The 7,725-nt window shown below is 44.2% G+C and overlaps 1 protein-coding gene across 1 annotated transcript in view; it reads right to left on the reverse strand.

The window, feature by feature from the left end:
* Positions 1-939, reverse strand: part of Stn1 (STN1, CST complex subunit) — a 44,815-nt gene extending 43,876 nt beyond the window's left edge. Inside the window, exon 1 of the mRNA XM_030250695.1 lies at positions 850-939. The gene's annotated coding sequence lies outside the window, so the exon portion shown is untranslated. The remainder of the gene's footprint in view (positions 1-849) is intronic.
* Positions 940-7,725: the final 6,786 nt, after the last annotated feature.

Below are 7,725 nucleotides of genomic sequence, written 5' to 3' on the forward strand. Positions count from 1 at the left end.
TGATTTCAATGTGGTCACTAACCATCAGTGGTTATGATTTAAAAAAAAAAAAAGACCCCACATTTTGTGTTACTATCACTTAGAGGAATAGATAGTTTTCATAGTAGCGTAATTCAAGAGAAGAGAGGCAGCACCATAAGGCCTCTTTCTTTACTGATTGACAGGTGCCCACAGGCTCAAATAGCTGTGATGTCACAATCCTTAACATCAAGTTGGGTAACAGAAGAAAATTTTGCTTCTCCCAAGGACTCTTTCAATCAAAGGAAAAAATTAACTCCCAAATGGTGCTAAAGACAGCACATTCCAGAGCTTAATTAACAAAGCACTTGCGGAAGAATGAACTGCTATTACGCTGACACCTTTAAAGAGCAGATTGACTGCGGTGATATTATTTGCAGTAGTGTTTAGTGTTATATTAGCCTGATGGGGAACAGCTGCTCTGTCCCTGGTGATTAAACATGTAAGTGTGTGTGTGTGTGTGTGTGTGTGTGTGTGTGTGTGTGTGTGTGTGTGTGTGTGAGAGAGAGAGAGAGAGAGAGAGAGAGAGAGAGAGAGAGAGAGAGAGAGAGAGAGAGAGAACCGTTAAAAGAAGGAGAGTTTACAGAACCAGAGGGAACACACCTAGTCAGGCTGGCCCCTACCTAGGAACCACACTCTCTTGTCTGTATTTCTCTATATACAGATTTTACCAGGCCCAAACCAAGCCAGTCTCCCAGTGAGATCATTCCAGCTATGCTGGCTGGCACTCACCCCTGAGCATCCATCCCTCTGGCTGGCACTCACCCCTGAGCATCCATCCCTCTGGCTGGCACTCACCCCTGAGCATCCATCCCTCTGGCTGACACTCACCCCTGAGCATCCATCCCTCTGGCTGGCACTCATCCAGAGCATCCCTACCACTGCCAGCCTCTCACATTCCAGTGCTTTGCTGGTTCTGCTGGGGTGTGGACCTGGGCCCCTAACTCCATCACAAGCTATCTAATGACATAATTTTTTTCTATATTCTGACAGCATGAGGGATGACAGAACAAATTTTAACTTAAAAAAAAATTGTTCAGGGGCTGGAGAGATGGTTCAGTGGTGAAGTGTGCTTATTGCTCTTGAAAAGGAGCCAGGTTTGGATCCGGATCCAGAATCCACATCAGGTGGTTCACAACCTCCTGTTGTTCCAGTTCCAGGGGATCCAATGTACTCTGGCCTCCACGAGCATCTGAACACGCAGGTACACATAAATTTGAACAGGGACAAAAGACACACAAGATAACAAATAAGTATTCTAATAATTGTTCAAGGAGCAGTGGAATTACATTGGAGTCTAATTTACTGTCCTTTCTGCTTATCAATGTTTTGAGAATTCCCTTGTTTGGCAGGTAGCTCTGATGTCATTGGGTGATAAACTCTTTTGTCCTTTTTCCATCCTTTCTTCTTTTTTCTTCCTTTCTTTCTTGAGACAGAGTCTCACTGTGTAGCCCTGGCTGATCTGGAACTCACTATGTAGACAGAGATAGCCTGGAACTCATAGAGATCTGCCTGATTCTTCCCAAAGTGCTGGGATTAAAGGCATGCACCACTGCACCAAGTTTATCTAATTTGGTCTTTTATGTGCATATCCTAGTTTTATTTGAACCGAGTCTACTATTTTTATGCCTTGGGCCTGACTTAAGAGATGTTAATATAGCCGGGTGTGGTGATGCACGCCTTTAATCCCAGCATTTGGGAGGCAGAGGCAGGCAGATTTCTGAGTTCGAGGCCAGCCTGGTCTACAAAGTAAGTTCCAGGACAGCCAGGACTATACAGAGAAACCCTGTCTCAAAGAAAAAAGAGAGAGAGAGAGAGAGAGAGAGAGAGAGAGAGATATGTTAATATTTCTGTTGGATGGATGACTCACGGAAGATGACATGCCAGATACTCAGATATCTAATAGCCTTTTGTAGTGAAGTTACTCCTTACTCTTCACCCAATGCCCCAGTATCATAGCTATTAATATAGAATCTACTAGTATATATTCACTGTTACCAGGGACTTAACAATTGGGAAACTCATAGCACATATTAATATGTTAAAGCTGGACTCCTGGAGTGACTGAACAGCCTACTGTACTAAGGACATTTTCAGTGTTAGTTTGGTATTTCCGTGTCCAAAGCCGGGATGCTGCTAGCCACCTTAGCTGTGGTAGATACCCTGGTAGGTAATCCACATCTCCATTCAGAGACATAGATAATATTTGAGACCTTCTCCAGGAAATTGCTTCACCCATAGCTATGTCCTGAGTCTGATGGCAGTAACTAGTTGCTGTAGTCCCAACTTGTGATGTCACCAGAGTACCCTGTGTTAGGCTCCAATTTAGCCTCTCCTTCTGCCTCTTTGGGCTTCTTCCACTCCCTTGCAGGAGGAGCTCCTGAAAACGAACCCCAATGTTTCCTTCTGGGCAAGTCTCAGCGTCTGAGAATCCGAAGGAAGTGCCTAAAGCTGGCAGACAGGATGCTGGAGGAAGTGAGCTTTGCGGGGATGAGGGCAGCCCCCTGGGCATGCCGAGCTGCAGGCGAGCATCGAGCATCGACTCTAGGATGGTGCATTGGAACGGCAGTGCGTGGGAAAGAGACAGACAGGGTTCAGGGTGGTGGGTCACCAATTTATGGCTGAGTATAAAATCAAAGTTCCCTTTGATCACAAAAAAGACTCTTCTGCAAAGTTCGGATTTCTGAGGAGGACCCTGAGCCAGGATGACAAAGTACTAAAAGGCAGTGGAGACAGGATTCTTATCTACAGTCTCAGAGAAGGAATGAGATCCTGGGACACAAGACAAGCACCTTATGAATCTTGACTCCCCAGATTTCCTTTGCCTCTCTAGGTCGGGAAAAGGGGCCCACTCTACCAGTGCATTCAAGGTTAGTGTTCTTTACTTTGGGAGTCACCACATGGGGATGTTTGCCTTGAACTATGAGGGCTTGCTAAAGGGAAAAGGAAGGGGTGGGGCCTGGACAACATATACTAGTAGAAGCTAGAAGGGTAAATATGATTCTCGACTTAGGATAATTTAATGATTTTTTTTTTTAAAAGAAAGCTTTATGGTGGTACAAAAAGGATATGATTCACCAGAAACTATTTTTTCTTTTTGAGATAAGGTCTTATGTATCCAAGGCTGGCCTCAAACTCACTAAGTAGCAGAGGCTGGCCTTGATCTCCAGTTGCCCTGATTCTGCCTTCCCCTTCCGAAGCTAGGGTTACAGAGGTTTACCATCATTCCTGGCCTATACTTTGAATTTTGATCTTTTTTCCCCCCAGGCTAATGATAGGTGGCATGTTGGTGTCTCAGTGTTGGTGCCTCGCATGCGAGCAGCAGCTGCAAGGAGCTGCAGTTCCCAGGTAGCCGTGCAATCATTACGATGAGCAACCATACAGTATTCAGTGCTGCTAAGCAGTGATGCTCTGTATGTTAAGTGCAGTACATATATTTCAACTTAGGTCAGTTCAACTTATAGAGATGTCTCAGGACTTTATTGCTGGGAAGAGACACCATGACCATCCCAACTTTTATTTAAAAACAAAAACCCAAAAACATTTTATTGGGGACGGCTTACAGTTCAGAGGTTTAGTCCATTCTCATCATGGCAGGAAGCATGGTGGCATGCAGGCAGACATGGTGCTGGAGAGGTAGCAAAGAGTTCTACATCTCGGTCTGCAGGCAGCAGATAGAGTGTGATACCAGGTCTGGCTTGACCCCACCCCCAGTGACACACTTCTTCACTAAGGCCACACCTACCCCACCAAGGCCATATCTCCTAATAGCGCCACTTTCTGTGAGTCTATGGCGGCCATTTTTGTTCAAACCACCACAAATGTGTTTCTCTGGAGTAACCCCATAGTAAACGGAGGAGTATTTCTACATATGAATACTAAAAATACATGTTGAAGGAAGTAGAATATAAAACTGACTGAGTAATAATTTAGTGACAGAGAACATTCTTCTGATATTACATATTCAGCTTGGCCAGGATCCCAGGACATGTGCGCCGTTACACGGCCAGGATAGTTCTTAGAACCTCGACCAAACATTACCAGAATCAGCAGCTACCCTGATGAGCACCTGAGAGCTACATAAGATGTAAATGTTTTAGTGGGCCTTGGTAAGACCATTGTGGCGTTCTGCTCTCCCGCAGTGAAAATTTCAGGTTACACATGCCGTGTCAGGGTAAAGACCTGACTTTCCTGGGACATTCCCTTCAAAGTAAAGGACGCATTTCATAATTCTTCCACTACTCGGATTGAAGTAAAATGCTTGCGAGGGCTTGGAAGCTAGATCTACCTCCAGGTCTTTTTCCTGATAACAAACGTTACAGCTGTGACTGGTGCTTCACAGAAAATCCAGGATGTGAGAACAGCCCCGCGTCATGGGCCTTTGTAACCAGCAGCCCTAAGCCCTGGAAGCCATTTGCCTTGCCACATAAATTCATCTACCGCTCCCCCACATCCTCCTACGGGAAAATACGAGAGTTTCGCCTCCAGATACACATGCTGTGAAGAGAGACTTTAATGTGGGGATATAACCGGAGAGGCTGTGGAGAGCTTGAGTATGTCAGGAAATGTTCAAGAAACTCAGGGAAAATGAGCCAAGGATGAAAAGAGCAGAGGCCCCAGCTGATAACTGTGTGCACATCTAATTGATCATTATACAAATGAGGAAGATGGGGAGCCGTTAAAAATGGAAATTGCATCATTTAAAAGGCAAAACAATGCTATGTTCCTGGCAGTTGTCCTCAAGAAACTTGAACAATATCAAGTGACTGCATGGTTCCTTACTAGTTCGATGGGGACACAGCCGGGCCACTCCTATGAAATCATGTTTCATTGGCTCTCCCATCAGTGACCAGGTGACGTCACCATGGGCTTCCTCTGCCCTGCTCCAGCCTCCTGGGAATCTGTCTGCAGCTAAGGCTCTCAAGGCTTGGGCTCAAAGGGCCTGATTCTTCTACAGATTCCTATGCCCATGCTGAGAGCATGCTCCTCTTGCCCCAAGAGGGGTAAAGCCACTGCCCAGGCTGTGGCTGCTGGCCTTTGGGCTCTCAGGACCCCTAAAGAGCTCAAAGGAATGGCCTTCTCAGCCTGTCCCTTGTAAAGGGATTACATGGGACATAACCTGGGGAATGCATAGTCAGAGTTAGTGGGGGTATATCTAGTGATTGGTGCACAGGAAATATACCTTTTAAAGTATTATTTTTTTTTATTCATTTATTTATTATATCTAAGTACACTGTAGCTGTCTTCAGACAACCCAGAAGAGGGAGTCAGATCTTGTTACAGATGGTTGTGAGCCACCATGTGGTTGCTGGGATTTGAACTCTGAACCTTCGGAAGAGCAGTCGGGTGCTCTTACCCACTGAGCCATCTCACCAGCCCCTTAAAGTATTATTTTACTCTTAATTATGTCTAACTCAGGGGTATATGTACACGTGAGTGCAGATGCCTGTGGCAGCCAGAAGAGGGCGTCATATCCCCTGGAGCTGGAGTTACAGGAGGTTGTGAGTTGCCATGTGGGTGCTGGGAACGAACCGAGCTCAGCTCAGTGTGTGCTCTTAACCTCTGAGCCATCCCTCTAGCCTAAAGAATATAAATTTTAAACACCCTTTCATATAGCAAGACACCTTCCCATTTGGCAAAATACTTTTCAGTTGTGATCCTGAAGAGAAAAAAAGGAAACAAAATAGCAATAATGACCAGAAGAGAAATGTCTCAGTGGGAGTTTACTTTTTTTCTTTAACTTTGCATATATATAGTCATGCCCCATAAGTAAGTAGTCAAAAAGGAAAACCACAGCACAGAAAGGAAAAAAGCGAGATGGATTCTTTTAATTACATCAATGTACTTTTTCCTTTAATTATGTCTATTTTCAAGCATAGCAATATTGGAGAAGATTGTGGTAAATACTCAGATACCTGACACCTAAATCTTGTGTTATCCTTCATCATATTTGTGTTATTAAAAAAAAAAACACCCTTTTTTTGTTATTGTTTTGCCTTATCTGGGGATACAATTTCATGCAGCCCAGACTGGCCTCAAAGTCACTGTGTAGCTGAGGCTGGCCTTGAACTCCTGATCCTTTGACTCTACCTCTGGAGTGTGCTTGGAGATACCAAGCATGCATCATCCCACGCAGTTGTCCTCCCTGCGAGTTCTTCTCTATCTGAGGTTCATCTCTCCTCCACTCATTTATTGACTTAATTGTTATTTGTATCGGCATAGACTCATGGATATTCGGTTTTTCCACCTCTGACTGTCGGGAGCTGTTTGCATGTGTAGTGCTGGCTGTTGGACCTAGGACCTTGCACAGTCTAGGCAAATGCTTTACCAGAGTTATCCTTCTATCTCTTCCCTAGAAACATTTCCCCAGGTTCCTTTGTTATTATACTCCTTGTTTTATTTATTTATTTGTTTGTTTGTTTATTTTACCTTGCCTTTACCTTCTGACGTTGCAAGAAATCTTCAAGTTTGCCACCCAGTTCTTCAGGAAGTCCTTGGTTTCTTTCATTGGAAAAATGGTCTTGGGAATCAAGATTTGGGCACAGGTGTATCTGCTGCTACTGGGGTATTGAAGCCTCTGGGGCTCTCAGTGGACAGGCCTAAGAAATGCATGAGGCATGTATGCATGCATGAATGGTATGTGTGCACGCATGCATGTATGTATGACTAGCTTACATACACATACTTTCTCTTTTCTTTTTGTTCTTCCCTCCACTCCACTCCCCTCACCTCCTCCCTCCCCTCCCTTCCCCTCCTCTTCCCTTCCTTTCTTTCCCCCTTTTATTCCAGTGCTAGGGACCAATCCCAGAATCTTGCTAGCAAACCCTCTACCACTGAGCTTCATTCTAAGCCCGAGTCCTCTTGCTTTAGTCACCAATAGTTCCCTTTCTCCCCGTCTCCTGGTCTGCTCGCACCAGCCCAGACTGTCATTCCCTAATCCACCCAACTAGAATCTGTAATAGCTTCTATTTGCTTTCAAAACACATTTCATTCTTTGATGTTTACACGTATGCCAGCTATTCATTGATATTCTCACTTCATCAATGCGTGCTTCGTAAACAGGGCTATTAGCACCTCCCCAGGCCAAAGAACAAGTCTGTTTCGATGATCACTGTGTCCTCAACTCAGAATATATTTTTTATTACTTTTATTTTTGTACAGTCCTCCCTCCCACAGTTCCTCATTCCATTCCTTCCAATTCAGAATTTTTTTTGTTGAATACGTGAATGACCAAAATTACGGAGCTCATTGATAAGGTATAGCTCTCTATATAGTGGGAAGTTTTACATTTATACTGAGGGGATTATGGTAGGGAAACTATTAGAAATAATTGTGCTCTTGGTCAAAGAGTCTAGGAAATATGGTAGGTATTTTTGGCTATTGGCCTCCATAAATTTGACATATATTGAGAATTATCTGCCAACATTATTATCTGCTCCGTTGATGAATCACAAGACTCTACTATTAACAAGCTGACCAATTCTCCTCTCCATAGGGAATTAGTTCTCTCTCAGTCTCTCTGTCTCTCTATCTCTCTCTTGCTTTGTGTAGAAGAGCAAAGAACTCCTATTTAAAGTCATGAGGTCCAAGAAGACTGCTATTTTAGAAACTCCTCCCTAGAGCAAGCCAAGGCTGACTCAGGTGGAGTTCATGGCAAAGTTTAGCATCAGGCATTTCTTGAAATAAGTCCACACAAGTTCAGCTCTC

This window comes from Mus musculus, chromosome 19 (genome assembly GCF_000001635.26).
Source record: "Mus musculus strain C57BL/6J chromosome 19, GRCm38.p6 C57BL/6J".
NCBI classification, from domain to species: domain Eukaryota; kingdom Metazoa; phylum Chordata; class Mammalia; order Rodentia; family Muridae; genus Mus; species Mus musculus.